Raw genomic sequence first — 23,623 nt, 5'->3', positions numbered from 1 at the left:
CTGCTCCGTTGGTGCGGTCCCTGCAAGTGATCTTGTAGCCTTCCGGGACGGCTATGGCTATGTTGGGGTGCCGAGGCGGGGTTCAACCAGGTCTTGGTCAGGAAGGCGACATCTGAAGAGGTTGAGTCGAGTAGGTCCCAGAGTTCAACGGCGTGTTTGCGGGCGTAGCGGGTGTTGTGAAAGATGCATCTGAGGTGGTTGGGTTCTTTCCTGGTCGGCAGCATGGTGGGGTGGATGCTTGTGAAGCTGCAGTTCCGGCAGGTGAAAGCTCCGTGGGTGCGCTTCGGGGCGGCCAGGAAGCAGGTGTGTGATCGTCAGTTGTTGAGTACGTGGAGGCTTCTGGCATCGTAGCGGTGTTGGGCCTTGTGGCGTTCGCGGGTCCCAGGGGTCCTGGTGCTGGGCGCGGTCCAAGCACAGACAGGCTTGCCTTAAACGCTCCAGCTGCGTGGCCTCCATATGAGGGGATGTGGTAGGGAGGAGCAGCTAGGAGGTGGGAGCGGGGCAGCGAATGGGATTGCAGGGGGCCGCAGCGGTGGGAAAAACGGGCAGGAGCCGTGGGCGAACTGGGGACAGGAAGGAAAAACAAGTTTAGGCAAGAAAACAAGTACAAGCACAGAGGAATAAAAACAAGTCTGGGCAAGAAGGCAAGTACAGGCACAGGGGAATAAAAACAAGTCTGGGCAAGAAAGCAAGTACAGGCACAGGGGAATAAAAACAAGCCTGGGCAAGAAAGCAAGTACAGGCACAGGGGAATAAAAACAAGTCTGGGCAAGAAAGCAAATTAGGCACAGGGGAATAAAAACAAGTCTGGGCAAGAAAGCAAGTACAGGCACAGGGGAATAAAAACAAGTGTGGGCAAGAAAGCAAGTACAGGCACAGGGGAATAAAAACAAGTCTGGGCAAGAAAGCAAGTTAGGCACAGGGGAAAAATACAAGATTAGTCAGAGTCAGAAGTCAGAGTTACAGGCAGACCTATATGTTTGGTTGGAGACTGTGGTGACAGTATTTCCTGTGTGGGATGAGTTGGTGAGGTCCTGGTTGTTCTGGTCATGTCATGGTGAACTTATCCCAGGGTGTAGGCTTACAAATATTTATAGTATGTACGAAAAGGTATAGTGCGTGGTCCTTGCAGCATTTATCCAACATACTCAATTGATTGGTCAACACATGGTGAGTGCATCACCCATTTACTCCAATTAGAGGTCTTGGTGTAAAGCATTTGGACAGCTTCATGGTCTTTACTTAATATGTGAAGAAAAGGAACTGTGGCCCCAATATGTTCTAAGGAGTTCACTCTCATCTCTGCCCAATGCTGGCAGTGCTCACTGCAACTGCCAGTGCCGATTAGCAAGAGCTATCGTAAGAAAGAAAGTTCAGCTGTCAGAGATGTGATGCAAGTGAGCAAGAGTGCTTTCGGTTTTTCTTTTCTCACAGACACCTGCTTGTCTCTTACTTAATTATCCACTGCAAAGTTATACCGTCCTTGTGTGTGCAAAAGTCTTGCCGTGTGTACAACGTGCACAAAACTTAGTGAAAAAGCACCTCTTTGCACAGTGGCTCAATGAGGCAGGACAAGATGTCTTCCTGCTCACATTCATGCAGGGTTTCTACCGAAGCTCAAGGTGCATCCTGCCCAGGATCCACCCGGCAATAGAAGTGGGGTGCAGCTGCAGTGCACCTCAAGACATGCAGCGCACTTTCCGCTTCCAAACGGGTCTGGAGGGGCACGGGTGATAAGGGCGACCTTTCAGTGGATGCTACGTGAGCTGCAGGCAGTGCTGCGGGTATCTGGGAGGGTGGGGTCCTGATACTGTTCCAGTGGAGGCTCCTCAGCTAAGGCGGAGGAGCGTTGCCCCTCTGCTTCTATCTACTGCAAGCTGAATAAAAAAAAGAAAATTATAATAACGTTTGTTATTACCATTTTGTTTTTTATATTCAGCTTTCAGCTGAAGCCAGGTGGGCGGGGCTGGGCTTCCCACGTCACAGGGGGACAATTAGTGGCAGCACCTAAGGTGCGCATGATGGTTGGCCGGCCGTCTCTGCATGTTCGCCACACAGGCTGTATTACAGTCTGCTTGAAGAATATGCACAGCCTGCCTCCGCCCCCCTCACCCTCCTGCCCCACTAACCCCCTGCCTCACCACCCTTGTTCGGTAGCAGCCGCTACTGAGTCTACCACCCATCAGTATAGGGCCTTCCAGCATGTGCATGTCAAGCAGGTGATGGGCTACAGCAACAGCACATCATCGTACTGCACATGCAGGTACTCCAATCCAAAGGGGACTCTGGTTATGGGACAGGAGTTACCAATCTCTCCGTTATGGAAGGACACATACAGGAAATGAGCAGGTAAGAATTTGCACTATCTGCCAAAGAGGAGTCTGGCCAGCTAAGAACAATCATAATCCAATGAGAGGTGGGGTTTGGTGGGCCTTTGTCATATGTCTTCCTGATATGACTTAATGGATGGCTCGCTGCAGTGCTGTTACGAAAAATGCATGATTAAAGATTTCGTCATCTCAAAAACCCATCAGCAGTTAACAAAGTGACCATGTCCTCAAAAATGAGTGATGGACACCAGCAACCACCAGCGCACATTATGCACTGAGTGGCATATTTACTAGAAAGCCGCACAGCGCAGCAAGATGACTTGCTGCGATGTGTGACAGGGAAGAAAGGGCAGGAATGCACCGTATTTAAAAGAATATCCTGCCTTTGTCCCTGCGCTGGTGCTGTTTCGACTGCCTAGTGCCCGCGCAGGCATCCTTTCACTGTGGTGCAATCGAGCCTCCGTTGCATGCAGGATTTTCTTTTGTGCAGGAATGTGCATTCCTCCTTCTATGTGTGCAGCAAAATGCAGCATACAAAGAAAGAGAAAGTAACGAGGAGAAATAAATATATTTCTCCTCGTTACACCTCCACTGGAAGGCAACATTTTTTGGCACATTCCCAGTTTTAGTCTGCTAAATCTGGGAATGTGTCAACATCCATGGTAGCTAAGTGGCAACAGCTACGCTACACCCGTGGAATGCCTTCCCAGGGCAAGTTAACGCACTGCAGTGATTTGCGTGGCATTGATTTACTACTGATTTATTAAGCCAACCAGGGCCACGCAAGGTGTCCTTGCGTGGCTTTATAAATCACATTCTGGACTTGCGTCACTCTTGCACCACATTGCGTGGTGCGAGAAAGACGCAACTCCTCTCATAAATATGCCCCTGAATCTCTGGGACTTCTTGTCTCTATCAGACTATGGTTGCTTGAAGTGGCTTCTTGTGCAGGTGGTTGTTGTGCTCAGTGAATGAAGAGTCAAGACATTGATTGCTCTGATCCAAGGTGGGTGCTTGTTTTGTGTGCAACTGGTGATTACTAGGATCGCTTTCCCCTTGTTCAGTTATGTTCAGCTTGGTGAGTGCCAGAATATCACTTGCTTCCAATCGTTCTCTATTGAGTGATTATTGACTAGCACTGAGGCTGTCCCACCTCTTGTATAGCCTTATAGCACCCTATCGATGGGTCTACCGGTTGTTAAATGCCCTGACCCCGAATTATAGGCCCGAGCTGCATGCTAGGGCCTCTAACGAGAGAGAGGGATTTTTATAAACTGGTATAGCCCAAGGCAGAAGTGCTCTAAGGCTGTTAGAACATTCCACCCACAAAGGTTAGAATGTTTTAAATGTAAAAGGGAGAAACATAAAGACAAACATTGGAATTTTGGAGCAGATGGCTTATACCAGCCATTATAAGCCCGGAGCTACTACATTGTCTTCAATCGAGCTCTCAACATTTCAATGTTCTAATATAGCGTTATAGCCCGCCGTAGCGGTCTATACCGGCTATTAAATGCCCGCTCCAGCCTTTAACAAGGCAGCAGGTCTTTGATAGCCGGTATAGCCCAGCTACGAAGGGCTATAAGGCTATTAGAACATTCTGCCACTAGAGGGCAGAATGTTCTAACAAATAAAACAAAGGCCTCACTGAGCCCGAGGGAGTTTAAATCCCCTCGGGTTCCGAAAAGCCTTTGCAAAATAACACTGGAATGTTGCTTTGCGGGCTTTTACCGGCCCATAAAAGTTCGGAGCACTCCATTGTATTCAATGGAGTGCTACACAATCCAATGTTCTAATGTAGCCTTATAGCCTGCCATAGCTGGCTATACCAGCCAATAAAAAGGTTAAAGGCCTTTACTGGCCAGTATAGCCCAGCTAAGGCAAGATATATAAAGCTATTACAACATTCCGTCCCTAGAGAGCAGAATGTCCAAATTATAAAAACACTGGCATAGGAGCTCAAGGGAGTAGAAAAGTTGAAAATGCCTTTGATTCACAGCTGTTGCTGTGAATCTTCAACATCTAACAGCCACGCGCAGAGCCACGGCTGTTAGCTGTAGAACATTCACAGCAAGAGCTGTTTAACGTTCACAGCAAGAACTGTGAAGGGGGGTGAAGTCAGCCCTTGATTCTCCCCCGTTTGGCCCAAAAACTTTTTTTTGTTCAGCTGAACCAGGAAGACCCAGAAACTGAGCAGCATTACCTCTCCACCCCTCCGAGGCTCCAGTGCCTTTGAGCTAGGGAGGAGGAAGTCAGCACAACCTCTGCCTTTCCCTTTCCCCGTCCCCTGCCCACTCCATGTATTTTGGAAAGGCAGGGGGAAGAAAAAGGCAGAGGCTGTTTATTAGTACATTGAAATGTTGAGAGCAGCGGGCCTTTACCAGTTTATAAAGGTCGCTGCATCTCTATTGTCTTCAATAGACCCCAACATAAACCACGGCGAGGGGCTCCTTACCATAATGAATGAGTTCTCCAACCCCGCAGTCACCGGGAATGACATCACCCCCCCTCCCAAGAACTCTGTGACACCCTGGCAGACTTCTTCCGCAATAAGATCTCACCCATCTACTGGAACTTCAAACCCCATCCCCCAGCTGCCAACAGCATAAGCCTACTCAGACCCACAAACACAAACCCCCTAACACCTGCTCACCCTTTGGGAACCCAGAAGAACTCAGAGAATCCGCCTCCCACCTTTCACCTCGGAACCCAAGGAGACCATCTGCGGTGTCCCACAAGGATCGTCCCACAGCCCCATCCTCTTCAACACGTGCAAGAGCCCTCTGGCTAACACTGTCAGATCGCACAGACTCAACATCATCTCTTATGCCAACGACACCCAGCTCATCCCCTGGCTGTCACAAGACCCCTCCACCTCTAGAATCAGCTTCCACAGATGTATGATGAACATCGCCGACTGGATGAAGTACAACTGTCTCACGCTCTACGCGGACAAGATGGAAGTCCTAATCTTTGGGAACAACACCTAGCCGTGGAATGACACTTGGTAGCCTGCTGAACTCAGTCCTTCCTCTGCCCGACAGACCAGGCTCACAACCTCAATATCATCTTAGACAGCTAGATATCTATGCAGAAACAGGTAAATGCAGTCTCGCCTGCCTGCTTCCACACCCTACGCATGTGCCATAAGATCTTCAGGTGGCTCACAATCTACACCAGAAGGACCATCACTCAAGAACTTGTCACCAGCATGCCTGACTACGATAAAAAAAACAGGAAAAACCAGCTCGCCAGACAGGAGGAAACTCCTAATCTGGCGGCCAGTCTGACCACAGCTTAGGAGGTGCGGTGGCGGGGCGAACCCGGCACCGCACCTCCAAAATTGTAATGTGGTCCTTAGTGGACTCCCCTGAAGTACACTGTCTTGCATGACAGGATGTATCAAAAATCACAATTTTCCTTAACTGATACTTCTCGTATGTAGTGCACATTGAGGCATCTGTTTAATTATGTATTTATTTATTTGTTTATTTATTTCTGTTTTCGTGTGGGACTCCTTCACCTAGATGCATTAGTGCACTTTACAGAAAACTAGAATAAATAACAATAAAAACACTGGAACATGAATAGGCTGAGTGAGAACACAAGAGTATATATGGATGTGTAAGTATGTGTGTCTTCTTACAGTAATCCATGATACAGATACTACAGTATTTACAGGTTGTGTGCCTGCATTGAGTACATGATGACCGAGGTAGCTTTCACAGTTCTTGTGTGACTGACATCTTTGAGATGCTCTGCCTCCTCCATACAGAACTCCCATCCTCGACCACTTAGGATGGATAATCCTTCCTGAAGTTTGTCTAAGGCCTAAAGTCTCACCTCTTCTGCTTCGTCTGGCTTTGACTCCTCAGACATCAGTTGGCCTCTTCTTTTATTCTTCTTTGCTGCTGCTCACCAGTCAGATGCCCAGTAATGGCCTAATGTCAGCTCTTCCACTTCAGGTCTTTTTCCACCTATGGGAACATTTGAACTCTTTGCCTGTTACTTTGATTTATTGTTCATTTATGGTCACTCTTCCATCTCTTAATACAATTGGTTAGTTAGGCTGTCTCCAACTCATCTTCACCAAATCCACAGCACACTGAAGTGACATTATGGTTCATAGCGCTTTACAAAACGCAAAAGATTAAAATAAATAACGTGCTACAGATGGAGCAGTGTTTAGGGTATATGTGTTTCTGCGTCCAGGTGAGATAAATACTGCAGTGTTGCCTCGCCTGTGTTTCTGTCTAACCACAATGGATGCGCTACAAGTAATACAGTGAGTGCATTATGTGTGCCTGGTTGCCCTGAGCACCTGATATGAAACAGAGTTATATTTTCAGCCCTCTGAATTTCAAAGCTCCTCCCCACCCACAAAATACAGCCACAATCAGGGCCGGACTGGCCGTTGCGGGCACCGGGCAATCCCCCGGTGCGCCGCAAGGGTGGGGGCCGGTTTTGGGCGCCTGGGGGCCGATTTTTTTACAGGGCCGTTTATGCAGCATAGCTGCAAAATCGGCCCTGCAACAAAATCGGCCAAAAACCGGCCCCGGCAAAGAGCTCCGACCTCCCCCCTCCCTCCCCCGGGGCCGGTTTTGGTTCCCAGTCCGACCCTGATAGTGACTCTCCTAGAAAGCACATCTAGGGCCTGATTATCAGCACAGGTGGAATTTATCACACATGAGAAATAGTGATACCACGAGGTACATTAATTATTATTATTATTAGTTAGTAATCATGAAAAATGAGGCAGACAGTGATTCAACTATGTCTGCAGGGAAGGGCTAGTTCATCCTGTCTGTTGTTTCTATCAATGGGCCCTGCGGTGCCCAGCAGAGCCAGGTTTGGTTGTGCTCTACCACACATGCTAAACAAAACTGATTCCTTCTATCAGGAGTCAAGGCCTAGTTTACACATCTGGAGACAGGTCTTTTCCTTGCTTACTTTGTAGATCTCCTCCAATATTAATGCTGATTCTTCCCGATGCTGTATCCCACCCAAACTCAATCAACTTTGCAGCGGAGGACTGAAGTGCCATTCCCATCTCTACCTATGGCCATTCTGTGTGATTCTATATGGCATTGTCATTTTACTGAAGTCATTCAGATAGTGCAAGTTACATCACACTTACTTTGTCTTCACTTGCACGACAAATATAACAAAAAGCAGCATTTCAAGGCAGTTCAATACCAGCCTCAATGACATGCCAGATAGATTCATCAGAGTCTTTTATCCTGATAAAAGTACATCAAGTGAATGAAAATACTGCAGCACTGCAATGAAGAGAATATGTAGCCTAACGGTTAGGGCGGTGGACTTCATATCGGGGGAGCAGGCTTCAAGTCTCGGCAACGATGATCAACATCCTGTGATTCTGTGCAAATCAATTCAATTAAAAAATTCTTTATTTCGGCCATTCTGGCCATTAAAGAGTGCAGAATAACCCTTTATAAAAAACATTATATACAGAGTTCGTTCACATTATCATGATGAAATTCATTAAAACAATTTCACCATCTTTACATGTAAAAATAAATTTAGAGTATCAGGTCCTTAACATTCAATATCAATTAATTGACGCCGCTTGGACCACATGGCTAACAGATACTTAGAAAGTGCAAATACAATAGGACTTGATGTATCAGTCTTTAGGATTCTAAAAGCATGTAAACAGTGTTTGAAACCAAGGTTTCTACATAATGGAACCAGCCAATGCTTCCTAGATTTGATGTAAGCTAGACAGAAGAAGAGAACATGAAGTTTGTCCTCTACGTCACAGCTACATCCTGGGCATGACTTATTGGTAGAGGCTGACCAATTACTAGTAAAAGCTTTTAGAGCTAAGGTACCATATCTCCATTGTATGAAAAGTTTCCTTGCTAAAATCGGAAAAACAACATCCATAAAATTCTCAAAATAATAAGAATTTTTGAAAGCTAAGAATGAGTTAGTCAACATCTCAGCATTAGAGACACAAAGATTCCGTTTTATTTCCTTAAAAATCCGAGTAAGTGACTTACGCAAGACTTCGCGCCATCCCCTTTCCGGACTGTCCCAAGGAGAGCTGGTAGGCCTAATCTTAGAAATTCATTTTTTATAAACGCCAACCAGGGAATTTTTACTGAGCTATTGTAGCTTAATATCTGCTTAAGCTCTTGCCTATACAAGCATCCAATGTACTCTTTCACATGTACGCCGATGACACCCAACTATATCTCAAATTACAATCCCCCAAAGACATTTTGCTCCTGAACTCAACGATCAGAAGCACCCAAGCCTGGCTTGCTGATAATCATCTCAAACTCAATGCTCTGAAAACAGAGTTCCTTCTGATCTCACCTCCAGCGAAGATCTCTACCACTCAACTTTGGCTTAAACACCTAACTGCACTCAATGTCCAACCCACCATCGTGGACTCAGCAAAATCTTTAGGCATAACACTCGACACCAATCTCAACATGCAGCAACATATCAGCAAGGCAACTAAGGGAGCGAACTACCAAATCAATACCCTGAGGAGACTTAAACCCTTCCTCCCAGCCAAAGACTTCCAAACTGCAGTACAAGCACTAGTCATTCCTCGAATAGAATACGGCAGCACCGCTCTCTGCGGTCTCCCTCTAACTACTACTGCACCCCTAAGAGATTTTCTAAACGCTGCAGCGAGACTCATCACTGGGTCAAAAAAACACTCGCTAATCTCCCCTGACTTGAAATCTCTGAACTGGCTGCCTTTTGAATCCAGAATACATCTGAAAATCGCCTGCATGACACACAAGGCTGTACACCTGAGCTCACCCGGATACCTCACCCAGAAGCTGGCAATCTCTGGCGGCTCAAGAAACACTAGAGGCACAAACAATCTTCTGCTAAAACCTCGAAGATTCCGGAAGGAAACAACTTATAAATGCTCCTTCTCAGGAATGGCACCCAGGATCTGGAACTCACTCCCTCCTGAAACTAGGCTCATATCATCCATCACACTCTTTAAGAAAGAAGTAAAAGCTATCCTCATGGCATCCTCATGGCTAAATACACTTGAGCTATTGACGTCAAGTAAAGACATCGGTTTTTAAAGTAGCTGCACCGATCTGTATTATCTGGTCGATCCATTCAATTATTTGTATTACTTATGTTGTTGATTTACCTGTCGGTCTATGCTTTCACTTTTTTGTACCACTTGCATTATTGACGTAACTGTTCTACTATGCTCCCTCCTATGCCTACCCCTCCCCACTTATTACCTTCAATTACAACATATCTCATGGCCTGTTATGTATGCTCTGTAAAGCGCTCTGATATCTGCAAGGATCTGGTTCGTGCTATATAAAACTTTCAAAATAAATTAATAATAGCAGATCTGTCGTTGACCATAGCCTGCACCAAAACCTAAGTGGCTTTAATGCTAGCTAATCTTCTATTGGTCCAATACCCAGATCTAACCCTAAGGGGAGGAGAGGGGTACTTTGAGGGAGTGTCAGCAACTGCCTAATAAATTTAGTTTCTACTTTAGCAATTGCTGACGCACATAAATGCCCCCACAGTTCCCCACCATAAAGAGCTGCAGCCCTAGCTTGGGTCTTATAGATCTCGAGGGCTGGGCTCAATGGCTTATAGGTCGATGTATTCGAGACCTTGAGAATACCACCCGCCAACTATTACAATTTCAGTTGGGATTTGACCTCTTGGGGTCCCCAGGAGAGATTTTCATGAAGAGTGACCCGAAGATACTGATAGGTCGTAACCCTTTCCAAGCGCACACTACCTAGTGTCGGGCTTGGACGGGTGGTTGCCGCAGAATTAAATATCATACATTTTGTTTTATTGGCGTTTATCTCAAGGCCACGGCTTCGACAGAAATCCTCAAAACCATTTAGTATGCGTTGGATTACCATGGGAGACTTAGATAGGAGGAGCGTATCATCAGCTAACATAATCGCCGGAACCCTCCTTCCTGCCAACCTTGGGGCATCGTTATTTGGGACATTGTCCAGATGAGAGATTACACCATTGACGTAGAGGCAGAACATGGTCGGTGCCAAGACACAGCCCTGTCTCACACCTCTGCCAACTGGAAACCTTGGTGACTGTTCCTACCACATCTAACATGGGCGAAGTTCCCCTCATGTAACCTCATCAGCACAAGCAGGATTTGTGGTGGAACCTCAAGTTCATTAAGAACCCCCCAGAGTTTGTCCCGTGGAACTAAATCAAACGCGGACCGAAGGTCCACGAACACCATGTAGAGGCTGCCACCCTCGATCTTTGCCGTTTTCCAATACAATAGTATCAGGCGAAAGATCTGGTCCTTGGTGGAGGTGTTCCTCCTGAACCCCGCCTGAAGGGGACTTAAAATATCATTTTCCTCCATTCATACCAACAGTCGATCCAAAATAAGCTGCGCAAAAATGTTTTGCGGGACGTCTATGAGGCTGATGGGCCTGTAATTGGCTGGGAGCAAAGGAGAGCACTTCTCGTAGATCGGGACTATCTCCGCTCCTAGCCAAGTACAGGGTACCCCCATGCCTCTCAGGATTGCATTAAAAACAATAAACAGATAAAGGCCCCAAATCCCTGGTTGGTGCCTGAAAAGGTCACCCGGGAGTTTGTCAAGTCCTGGAGCCTTGCCCTCTGGAAGTTTGCCTATCACGTGTGATACCTCCCCCAAGGTAAACTCTAATGCCTCAAGCTGGTTATTGAAAACCGCGGGTGTCGACACACTGACCAGTGAATGGTCATCAGAATATAGCACTGTAAAATGTGCTTCCCATGCAGATGGATCAATATTTGGTTCTATTGCTAATTTTAGTTCCCCCGAGACTGTACTAACTAATGTCCAAAATCTGCGTGCATCACTTGACTCCAAAGCAGTGGTTAAGTTAGACCACCTATCCATGTCCCAATCTTTTTTTGCATTTGCCATTGCCTCTTTATAATGCGATCTCAGTTCACGGATTTTAAAGTTGTCACTAGCAGACTTAACTGTACTAATCAGCTCCGACTTAGCCTTTATACAGGCTGAGTTGTACCAGGACGAAACTGGTGTTCTCTTCCTCCTCATAGGAACCTGGGGATTGAAAACCTCTACTAGACTAAGGACCAAATCCGAATGGATTGACCGTAGTATTCCGTTAAAATCTGAGATTGGGGCTTGGGTAAGCAAGGCCCCCACCTTCAATAACTGAGGGAGGACTATATTATATAGTTTACTTAAATCATCTCTGGATTGTAATATTTTACCCCATTTTACCCTACGTCTATTGTTTAAAAGGGTCAGCCCATCACCCGGGTCATTATTATTATTATTATTATTTGCAGTTTTATATAGCGCGTAGTTACCCTAGAGCATCCCGGCACTTTTAGAACAGAGGGTAATGGTCGTGGACACTCAGAGACAGCTGTTGGCAAAAAGATGAGTTTTCTGATCTGGAGATGGAATTTCCATCGGCCCCGGAAGACCATTTCCAGGGATAGTGCGTTGTGATCACTGTCAGCCCTGGGGATTACCCTGAAATCAATAACTTTCGACCACATCTTTGTTTCAACCATGATGTAGTCCAGACGAGATTCTTGGCCCCTCTTGTTGAAAGTACAGATCGATGGAGTATCGGACGGTGTACGCCTGTTACATGCCCTTAAGGAATTGTTTAAAGTAAGGGCCATGATATGGATCGCCAAGGAAGACCATGAATTTGGACGTGGAGACTGACAAGATGGAATAGCCCAATAGTCATCCTCGCCCATAAGGGCACCCTCACTCGTTCCCAGAAGGGGCTCGTAGTGACAATTCACATCTCCAGCCACCAAAAGGTGGCAGTCACTAGACAGTGAACTCAGGAAATGGGATAAAACATCAATGGTGGTCGACTCAGTGGCCAAACTAACGAGGCGTGAGTATACATTCACAATAGCTAGTTTGAAAGAATTTGGCCATTTGATGAGTATACACTGAACATCGTCAGAATATGTGACCAAGTTCTCCACCATACAGCCGAGATGAAGAGCGACCCAGATGGTGAGACCACCTGAAGGCCGTCCTTTGCCTCCCCACCTAGCAGGTACATGGTATGTCTCAAATCCCACTCTAAAAAGTTCACCCCTGGCCCAGGTCTCTTGAAAGAGACAGATATTGTATTGTTCCACCAGGGGCCCCCACTCTGTACAAACTAGTTTATGCGTCAGACCTGCCACATTCCACGATAGTAATGTCATTGACTTCAATGCAGTGGCATTATTGGCATTGACCTCACTGCCCACAAAGACTCCTTCACAAACAATCGGATCGGGGAGTGCGCTACACAAGGCAGCTCTGTGCTCCCTAGGATCTCAGGGCCCATTACCTCATTAGGTACCTTGGTGTGAATCAGAGGATCTGTGGGCGAAGTAAATGCTCTACTACTAAGAGACTGCAATGCTCATACGTTGGGTGAAGGACAAGGTACTCAGGTTATTATGCTGCCGTCAATCCATCATTTCCAAGCCTCTGAACCTGTTGTTAGTGGTTAAGTGACTCTGGGTGGTCGATCGCCCGTACCCACCCCTCTCTGGCCTTCCTCTACCCCGCTGCGTAACCAGGGACCATTCACCTCCACAATCTGGTGGTTCTTTAGAAGGATAAAAGGACAAACGGAGGGATTGAATAGTGGACCCACTGCTATTGTAGCTCCAGCTGCAAATATAATCCACAGTGCGGGGATCCCTCAAATTTATCAGCACACAATCACCCACGGTAGTTTTGGGGCTATGACCTACCCAGGAGAGCCTACGTACCATCAATATTTCACTAGTGATGTGAATGGGTAGTGGTCTGTTTGTGTTAAGCCAATGGGTCACTTTGTTTTTTAGAGACAGAAATGATTCCTGGGCTGGGTTACTTATTTCAGGGATCCCTGTCAATACTACCAAATAGGGGCTAACTTCAAGCGGTAGATCAATTCTAGGGGCCCCCTGAGATGCTGCTACAGCTGATGACTGCCCGTTCTCATTTAATTTGACTGCGGATGGTACAGTGTTCTTAATCGAATTTTTAGATAATGCGGGCAAAGCATCTACCATATTAGGAGTTAAAACTTTACTAGCATCTGAGGTTGTCAACACAGTATGGGGAAGAATATTATGTATTACAGTCCCATCTGACACAGAATTCGATTGAACATTACCCAGTCGTGAACCATTTGACTTCTTGTTGGCCAAAATACCCTGTGAGACTAGATCTAAGTGGGAAAGCTGATGTTCAATTCGCCCAAGTCTCTCTTCTATCGGCCCAAGTGTAATTCTCAGTAAGGCATCAGTTTTGTAAGCAGGTGTTCCTCTGTTAACATTGTACCACTGGAGATCTCTGCCATGCCTGCGATCATTGGCCCTGGACTAAGAACAGTTACTGACAGTGGGCCGTGGCTAGTCAGATCACTCAGAGCATTGCAAACCTTATTTGTTGATGTTATATCACTGTCACCCGACTCTTTTGCAAATTTCGACTTCCTGCCGCCACTAGCAGTCGCGGCCACCCGCTTTCTCTTTGGTTTAGCGCCTACATGTCTCTCCCGGAGATTCCGTGTATTTGGGTTCACAGGCGAGCTTACCGGAATAAGAGCGCCATTGATCACTAGAGCCTCCGGTGTTTGCGAACAAACAATTGGTGTGATATGCTCGTGCTCCTGGGAAGAGGGTGGGGTGTGGACAATTACCGGGACAAGAGTTTTATTGGAGCGACTGTCACGCTCGGGGGTACGGGCAGTAGCAAAATGTCCCATTGATGAACGTTTAGCCATGGCAAGATCTTGCGACACCCGGCGGTCCATGAGAGTTATCCCCTGGTCGATGACTGAGTTTGCTCTAGTTATAAAATTGTCCAGATTTCCTGTTAATTGGCCTCTAGCACCCAAGGTTTTATTCCTCATTTCTCGAGCTGCCATACTGCTAGTCGGAATATTCACCCCCCGGTTAGTTACAACAAGCCCAAAGGAGAGGAGGTATGCTACAGCGACCGAAAGGGGGATGGCCCGCTCCGGTCTCTCTCGGTCTAGAATGGACTAAAACGGGCCCGCCCTTGGCCCGGGCTTCGCCAGGCGCACGCCCACGCTCGTCCCGAGTAGCTAGAGGACTAGTCAAATAAATACGTGCAAGCAGAGGGCGGGAGCAATGAGGGAAGAGGACACAGCTATGGTGGAAATGGGCTGCTGGTCCTCGCAGTCCCTGACAAGAAGAACTCCTCCAAGGTACAGGCAAGCAAAACTGCTACAAGCGGCTCCCGCGGAGCGGGGGCCGCGAGCAGTATTTGAATTCAAGGCAGAGGGCGGAAGCAATGAGGGAAGAGGACACAGCTGTGGTGGAAATGGGCTGCTGGTCCTCGCAGTCCCTGACAAGACGAACTCCTCCAAGGTACAGGCAAGCAAAACTGCTACGAGTGGCCCCCGCAGAGTGGAGGCCGCGAGCAGTATTTGAAGTCCAGGCAGAGGGCGGGAGCTATGAGGGAAGAGGACACAGCTGTGGTGGAAATGGGCTGCTGGTCCTTGCAGTCCCTGACACCTCCCTGTGCCTAACAACAATGAATATGTCCTCATATATAGCAACTGGTGCTCATGTAAAGTGCTCTGATTTCGGCTCAAGTTTGCGCTATATAAAACTTTGAGAGAAGAAAAAAGTATTTTCCCATGGGATCGCTTTAACTCATTGCCTGTTACTTTGATTTATTGTTCATTTATGGTCTCTCCCATCTCTTAATATAACTGGTTAGTTAGGCTGTCTCCAACTCATCTTCACCAAATCCACAGAACACTGAAGTGACATCTATGGTTCAAAGCGCTTTACAAAACGCAAAAGATTAAAAAAAATAACCTGCTACAGATGGAGCAGTGTTTGCAGACTATGTGTGTCAGGTCCAGATGAGGTAAATTCTGCAGTGTTGTTATGCCTGTGCTTCTGTCTAACCACAATGGATGTGCTACAAGTAATACCCTGAGTACACTGCGTGTGCCTGGTTGCACTGAACATTTGCTATAAACAGAGCTATATTTTCAGCCCTCTGAATTCACAACCTCCTCCCCACTCACAAAGTATGGCCACAATAGTGACTCTCCTAGAAAGCACATCTAGGGCCTGATTATCAGTACAGGTGCTATTTATCACACATGATACATAGTGATACCACGAGGTGCATTATTTATCGAGTCTGATAAATACCACCTATTACGAGTTGTTGGTGAATAGTATGCAGATTTCGGTGTTTAACGCAGCAAAATCCTCATGATGTGGTAAATACCGGATGGTTATCCCCCATTCAATTTCGGCACTTTGACCTGCCAAAATGTAATGAATATTGAATTATTTAACAAATTCATAAATTGCCAGATGAGTTAAATACGTAAAATATCATAATTCCAATCTGTTCTTAAAGAGGGGTGTACGCACGGGACAGCATTTAACGAGCAACTCGTAATCAGGCCCTAACCCTCATCCAAAACATTTAAAAAAATCAACAAACTTTAATCCTAACCAGCAGAAAGTTATGCAGATTAAATCATACTCACCGGTTTTGTAAGAAATTGTTTAGCCTGACCAGCAGCTATCTCCACTCTTAATGTGCGGCGAGACCTTGTTTGAGGCTAACAGGCCCCGCCTATAGGGTCCTAGAATCAGGATACTGAGATCGGACCTCATATTTGGAGGGACAAAGCACTTCCACTGGACTGGCAGGCCATCCTGTTCCTCCCGCTCAAGCTAGGGTGACCAGAATTTAAAAGGCAAAAACCGGGACATTTCACAAAAATAGAAGAAGGACTGCAATTTTACTTCAAGCGATGAGAGCGCTCCTCAGCAGAGAATTACAGAACAGGCAGTAAAAACATACATAAAATGTCAATTTTAAACCCAGTAGCTTGCCTGTTAATTAAATTGCTTTCTTGAAACAACTGCTAACTTTCCCTGCTTTGTAAAACATAAAAAACACCTCCCACCGTTTTCAGTCGACCCTCTCTAAAAACCAGGACATGAGCTAAATTTCTTGAAATTTGCTGGGACAGCTGTTAAAAACGGGGACCGTCCTGGCAAAACTGGGACGCCTGATCACCCTAGCTCAAGCCCCATGGTGCGACCCCTGTTGGGTATCCCTACCCTGCCCCAGGGGCTTGCTATCGCGACAGGCACCACAGGTGCATACACGCTCCATCTGGCGGATCAGGGGACTGCTGTACAGCCAGAATGTTCTATTTCATGTACCTCAGGAGTGTTCACAGTTCATTAGTAGTTATTAAACAGCACACACAGAAAATCGAGAACAGCTTGTTCCCCTCTGGGGAGCGCATTCCACTTCAGCTCCACTCACTGCTTGTACAGTTTCATTTATTCACACTCCTGAAAGACTGGAGTTGTGCGTATTCTTAGGGTCGGGTAGTCACTTTGAATGTGCCTGGAATGTGTAACGCATAAAACGGGACCGACCATCTGCAGGGTCGGCTGTAGCACTGGTGGCGCCCGGTGGTGCCACAATCAGTTTTGGCACCCCCACCCCCATTAACCTCCTCCTCGGATTTCCTGACTACCACCGGGCAAAAGTGCCCCCCATGTCTTCTTAGCCCCTCTCTCACTTACATTTCATTTTTTTAAAGCACTGGTAAAGTCTGGCTCTACTAATAAGAATGTATATCTACCCAAACAAACACTTTTTAGCAACATTAGGAATAGCTAAGGAAAGACTGGGGAAAAAAACAACGTCCTGTTTTCTGCGGTTTTCATGCAGCGGTTTGATGATAGTCGGTAACAGTCGCTGTTCTATATTAGGCATGTATCTTATGCACTGCGGTAACACAAGGATCTCTGTGACAGCTATCCATACATAATACAGATTTCTGATCTGTATGGTACGTGTTCTTTGCAGCAGGTATATTAACCCTCTACACTACTTTACGTCACTAGACTAAAACTCCAATCTCTCTCTCTAACAGGAAAATTAAGCGCAAGAGTTATATTGACATTTTTATTGCTGCCTGAAAGCTGGATGCACAAGGAACTCTGCAGAGCTGTTAGGTTCCATATTCCCAGGGTGATTGTTTAACTTTTGAAGGGCGTCTTGACCAAGTGCTTGTTACATTTTCAATAACTTTCTCATTTTCTGTCCTATCATGTTAATAAACATCAAAGGCGTATATCATTTAGTGGTGTCATTCTCAATATTCTCCACAAATATGTCTCCATTCCATTTTACTATTCGCGCAACACTAGACAGCCCTCTCTAATCGCAAAGAAGGTAACATTGCATCCTTCAGTGAGGTAAGATCTCTACACTGTTCCTTTCAGGAAATTCAATTTGTGTTTCGGCCCGAGATTGTCTGAAGCAAATGACATTAGCATTTAAATACAGCTCAACGTGTGGCACTCCCTTCATCAATTACCCCTTTCTTCGAACCGGAAGTCAATCACATTCCCTGCTGCTGAGGTCACATTGAGGCCCCTGTCCCACACATCTTAAAACCATTACAAAATACATTAGAAAAGATTCATTCCCCAAAAGAATCTACACAACGCGTCCACCTCGTTCCACTCCCGAGCACTTTCTTTGAGGTATTTCATCCGAGAACTAAAGTACAGCCAGGAGCTGTGAGTTGCATTCTTGCACTAGGACTACGGTGGGGTGCTGGGGGAGGGGGTCAGCCTCCTGTATATGAAGAGTGCTCCTGTTTGACTGTGCTGTTAAGTGTGCTTGTCTGTAGCTCAGCTGCAGTGTGCTGCCTGCTCTGAGCTCAGCTGCAGTGCATTGCATGCTATGGGCTCAGCTGCAGTGTGCTGCGTGCTCTGAGCTCAGCTATGGTGTGCTGCGCGTTTTGAGCTCAGCTGCAGTGTGCTGTGTGCTCTGAGCTCAGCTGCAGTGCGCTGCGTGATCTGAGCCCATCTGCAGTGTCCTGCGTGCTTTGAGTTCAGTTGCAGTGCGCTGCGTGCTCTGAGCTCAGCTATGGTGTGCTGTGCATTTTGAGCTCAGCTGCAGTGCATGGCGTGCTCTGGGCTCCGCTGCAGTGCGCTGCATGCTCTGAGCTCAGCTGCAGTGCGCTGCGTGCTCTGATTTCAGCTTCAATGTCCTGCGCGCTTTGAGTTCAGTTGCAGCGCTCTGCATGCTCTGAGCTCAGCTACGGTGTACTGTGTATTTTGAGCTCAGATGCAGTGCATGGCGTGCTCTGAGCTCAGCTGCAGTGCACTGCTTGCTCTGAGCTCAGCTGCAGTGCGCTGCATGCTTTGAGCTCAGCTGCAGTGCGCTGCTTGCTCTGAGCTCAGCTGCAGTGTGCTGCATGCTCTGAGCTCAGCTGCAGTGCGCTGCTTGCTCTGAGCTCAGCTGCAGTGCGCTGCATGCTCCGAGCTCAGCTGCAGTGCACTGCAGGCCTTGAGCGCAGCTGCGGTGCGGTCATGCTCTGAGCTCAGCTGCAGTGTGCTGCATGCGCTGACCTGGCACTATCCTGTATCAAGAAATAAAGAGAAACAAAATATCTTTCTGGTTTCTGTGTGAGGTAGAGACCGCAAGGCCCCTTTAGAGGCTGGGTGAACATCTCTCAGAGAGCACTTCCTGTGGCCATATTACGCGTATTGCCACGGGGGGTGCAACGCACAGGGGTGCTCCAGTGCACTGTGGGGTCAAGATGCTTGTGCAGCCCTCTCTAACACAAATAGTGCCTGCTCACATACAGCTCTGGTACTACATTAACAGGCATATGCATCAAAGTAAATACATGTGGCAAATGGGCAGAATCTCAGAATCTGCCCCTTTGCTCCTGGTATATTTGCATTTGGGATGCATCACCCCAAATGCAAAAATCGCAATTTAAGGAATCTCTAAATTGAGATTCCTTAAATTGCGATTGCATTTAAGGAATCCCAAATTGAGATTCCTTAAATGCAATGCATGAACGTAAAAAAAATTGCGAATTCGCTAATAGGAGGAGCAAATTACCATGAAGTTGCACTTCATGTTAATTTGCTAAAACTTTGAAAAAAGCACTTTTGTGCATTTTTCAAAGTTTCATGTTGCGCACACACATGTCCTTAGGGCATGTGTGTGTGCAACATATGTGCAGAGATCAATTTCAGGGGTGTAACACAGTGTCATTTTGACACCCTTGAGATTGCATGAGCAATTTGCGAGTACCTACTGGTACTCGCAAATTGCTCATACAATCTCCAATTCATTCCTATGGGCCTGTAGGCCCATAGAAATGAATGGGACAGCATTCCTTAATTGCGACTAGCAATTTGCGAGTAGCAATTCAGGAATGTTTAGGAATCGCTATTTAATCAACTATTTATGCTGAGAATTGGACGCATATTTAAATCAGCTTCATGTTTGCCCACAACGTACTACCTCACACTGCATGCATATCTAAATCAGCTCTGTTTTTCCCACTTGAAGCTGGTGTCCTAGCTGAAACAAGGGAAGCAGGCTTTTCAAGAGACTGTCTTTTTATCCTGAAATGTCTCTCCCTAATAGAAGTGGACGTTGTCTAGGAAACAATTCTACATGCGCAGAAGCATGTATCAGGTGAAATTAGAAAGAGCAGCGGCCTCTGGGGTTTAAAGAAAGTACTGACCTCCCATAGAGGAGTTAAGACAAAAAGGTGAGTCGGACTGGCTGATTCATCTGCGCGTTGTCATGGCAGCAATCTACCAAACGATTAGTATCCAATTCTCACAAGGGCACACAGTGCTACCGTAAAATTGTTTCTATGGTTTAACCCCTTCCATGCTCATGACGAGCTGAGCTCGTCATGATGCACAGTTGAGCTGTGCTGATGACGAGCTGAGCTCGTCATGAATAAAGCAAAAGGACACTTTTCAGCACAGGGGAAAGATAACCACAGCAGCGATGTGGTTAAACAAACTGTCAAACTTAAATAATTCAGCCACTGTCTTGCTAGAAATTGCACTTCTGATTCTGGGACTTGTAGTTTCACCTTTAGGATTAAATGTGGGTAACCTAAACATTCAAGCTGGCAAGGGGTTGTTGGGTTTATAGCCAGGCTTTCACTAAAGTATCACAAGAACTAAAGTCTTGTATACAACGTTAACAACAGGACCAGGCGGAACATCGCCAGGCTGCGAAACCGGTACAAGGTCAAACCGATGGCAGAAAGTAGTCTATGTAAAAGTCAGCAACATTACAGCATATGCGGGCACCCATGGCGAGACCCGCCACTCCACCTCCCCAGCTCGCTGAGACCCCAATGGGTGAGTGGTAGCGCTTTACAAGAAAACTGATTGAGAGCTGAGTGCTCGTCGCAATGACCTTTGCAGGATGATCACTACGGGAACTTTAGCATGTATACACTGTTACTTCTAGATAGCAGCTATGAATTCTTAACCCACTGACATTTATTGGCGTATGTGCAGGATAACAGAAGAAACACGAAGAAACCCCAGCAGGAGATGTAATGAGATAGCCCTCCCTCGATGTCTGGACAGAATGCTCCATAAGTGGATAGACCAATGTAGTACCACCAAAAATAGAACAAATGCACTGCAAATAACGACAAGGCTAGGGTAGGTCAAATGTGACGGCAACATCACTTTCAGACAGACACATTACTGGCATTGCAATTAATATGCCACCGTTCCTCCCTAGTTTCACATCCAGATTATTACTTTGTAATACGTGCCCCGTGTTCAAGTGAACACTATAGCGTAGCTTAGAGTGTTGAAAACTAAAAGGAGAAGATTTGTGTCTCACCAGGCCCACCTCCTTCGCCCCCCCACCCCCCAAAAAAGACAACCAACAATAATGAAGGGAAGTCTGGGTAATAATACCGAAACCATTCAGCACTGGTAAAGATTTTGGTGCTTCTTTCCAACATGACATTTCAGTCTTCATCACACGAGCACTGATACAAAGTCAAACTACTGCTTTACATGCCACAAAGGAATGCACTGTAAGCATACCAGCGCTGAAACAATCGAAGCTGGCCAACAAACAGAGGGGTTACATGCCGGAAACCAGTGTGGCACGTGCCCTATGGCCCCTACCATGTTACTCGTCAGGATTTAAGGACATGGCTGAAAGCCTTGCCTGAGTTTATGAGCATGGAGCAGCAACTTAACGGCATGCAGCCGACAAGGTGAGAGCAGAGCTCCAATTAATCTTTCGGCGCGGCTAACTTTGCCCTCCACCCAGGGAAGCCCATGAAAAAATGAATGAAGAGTGTAACTCTGGGAAGTTTGGGTTGGGATGGGTGGAAGGGAAGAGAGGAGCGGGTAGGATTTCCAATGAGGAGCCAGTAAACAAGCTACCAGCACACCCTCCTATGTCACGCCAAACAAAGATGGTGTCGACCTGTCCAGATGAGCCGTCTTAAAATTGGACAAGGGGGTAACCAAGAAGCCTGATTTCCAGCCACGCGCCAATGTTTACCATAAACGATGATGCAAGCCAATGGAAAAGAGGAGCGGGGCTTCAAGTCCCTTCTGAATCAGTACTGATTTCAAGAAGCCCTCGGAGAGCGAGCAGCGCATGCTCGCTGCTACGTCAGGCGAAACCTAAAAACTGGGGGAATCAAAGAATAACTAGGGGAATGGAGACTGGATTTACTGTTTCCCTGGTGATTCGTCATTTCCACAGATCTGACTTGTACCAGTTAACCCCGTCATCCGGTGTTGCTAGAATTACCGATATCTTTAACTCCGGGATTCAGAATTTCTAGGTACTACTCCAGTGCCCTCAGAAAGAGATCATATCTGGCCAGGGGAACCGCCCCCCGTAAATGACCCAGTTAGTATTTGAATTTTATGGATAGATGTAATTTTAACTGAACTGGAACATCTCTTGTAAACGTGCCCCCTTATTAAAGCATCTGTGAGGGACACATACAATAAACCCCTAAGCTTCAATTTTGTTAATTAAAAATATTAATAATAACCATTTTATAATAAATATGAACACACCACTGTTTACAATGCGCCTTGATATAGAGCATGCTGATCCCACATAAATATGTTTTCTCTTTGATGCTTAATGCACCACTGATGCTCCTGTTGATGTCATGTGGGTGCGAGGTGAAATACTTTTATAGGGTGGGTGGTGACTATGAGTGTCTGGGTATTTCAGGGAGCCCTGTCACCAATCCTTGCAGGGGGCACCACTGACAGGCCACATTATTAACTTCAAATTATCAAAGCTAATCAAACTACATTTATAAGTGCAATTAGAAATTTTAGTCTGCTGAGTAAGAAACATTTGTTGGTAGCAATAATCATAGGTGGTATTTGCTTATTCTGAGAACCTCTTTGCATATAGTACAGAATGTTTAGTTTATAATTTAAAATGGTTTTGTAATTTAGAATAGGTCTAATATACTTTCTGCATAAATCACAGATCCACACCTGTAGTACTTTTTGCTGACATGAACTTCATGTTCCAATTTGAAAATTTCCATTGAAAGGCATTGAACTTAGTATTCCTCTAGAGCAGTAGTCCATGAAACCTAGTAAGGGGTCCATGACTCTTAGAAAATTAAACATTATTAAAAGATTAATGTTTTACGTATACATACAAAAGAAAAAATGAAAGTTTCAAATAATGTTGTAATGTGTTGGAATATGGAATTAGAAGCTAAAAATTAAGTTGGTATCCTTTATTGACTCATGGGATCAGCAACCTGAATCTGGCATAGTCAACTGCTGGCCTCAGTAGAAGAAAGCAGCAGAGGTATGCACCAACAAAAAGAGAGTTTTATTAGTAGCCCAGTGAAATGCTAGCATTTGGCCTATTGCTTTGTCTTTTGAAACAAAAACAACATTTTGAAGAGCTCTAAGTTTCTTATTAAAATTCAAATTTCAATGTTTCCATTTTTTTTTATGAATTAAATTAAGTATTTCTAATTTTGTGTATTTGCTTGATGTGCAGTTGTTTCTGTATTTTTGAGTATTGTTTTGAGTTTCAAATCTTAGAAATATCCTAGGTGGGGGCCCCAGGTTTCAGTGATGATTCAGTGGGGGTCCACGTACATCAAAAGGTTAAGAACTGTTGCTTTAGAGAGTTACAGCAGGAAACTATGATTAAGGCAACATTTAGAGTGAAGGCCTTCAAGTGAGGGTCTCTTTGACAACCATGATGTTAGTATATTGAGGTGAAAAATATTGACCATAACAAATATCAACTTCACAGTTATGAGCTACATCTCTGTCGCCAAGTAAAGTGTACATAGAGAAGTGTAGGTTTACCATTCTTATATTTATATGTATGTAAGTAGATGATGTAGTGGTGGTAGGTACTTTGGAATCAAAATTGTTGCAGGTCGATATTAACATCACAATATCGT

The 23,623-nt window shown here is 45.8% G+C and overlaps 1 protein-coding gene across 2 annotated transcripts in view; it reads left to right on the top strand.

Annotated features, from left to right (window-relative positions):
- The window catches only part of MEGF6 (multiple EGF like domains 6), a 1,305,820-nt gene that overhangs the window by 1,150,034 nt on the left and 132,163 nt on the right, over positions 1–23,623 (top strand). The gene's annotated exons all lie outside the window — the stretch shown is intronic.

This window comes from Lissotriton vulgaris, chromosome 5, assembly GCF_964263255.1.
Source record: "Lissotriton vulgaris chromosome 5, aLisVul1.2, whole genome shotgun sequence".
NCBI classification, from domain to species: Eukaryota; Metazoa; Chordata; class Amphibia; order Caudata; family Salamandridae; genus Lissotriton; species Lissotriton vulgaris.
This window is presented reverse-complemented; position numbering and strand designations above follow the sequence as displayed.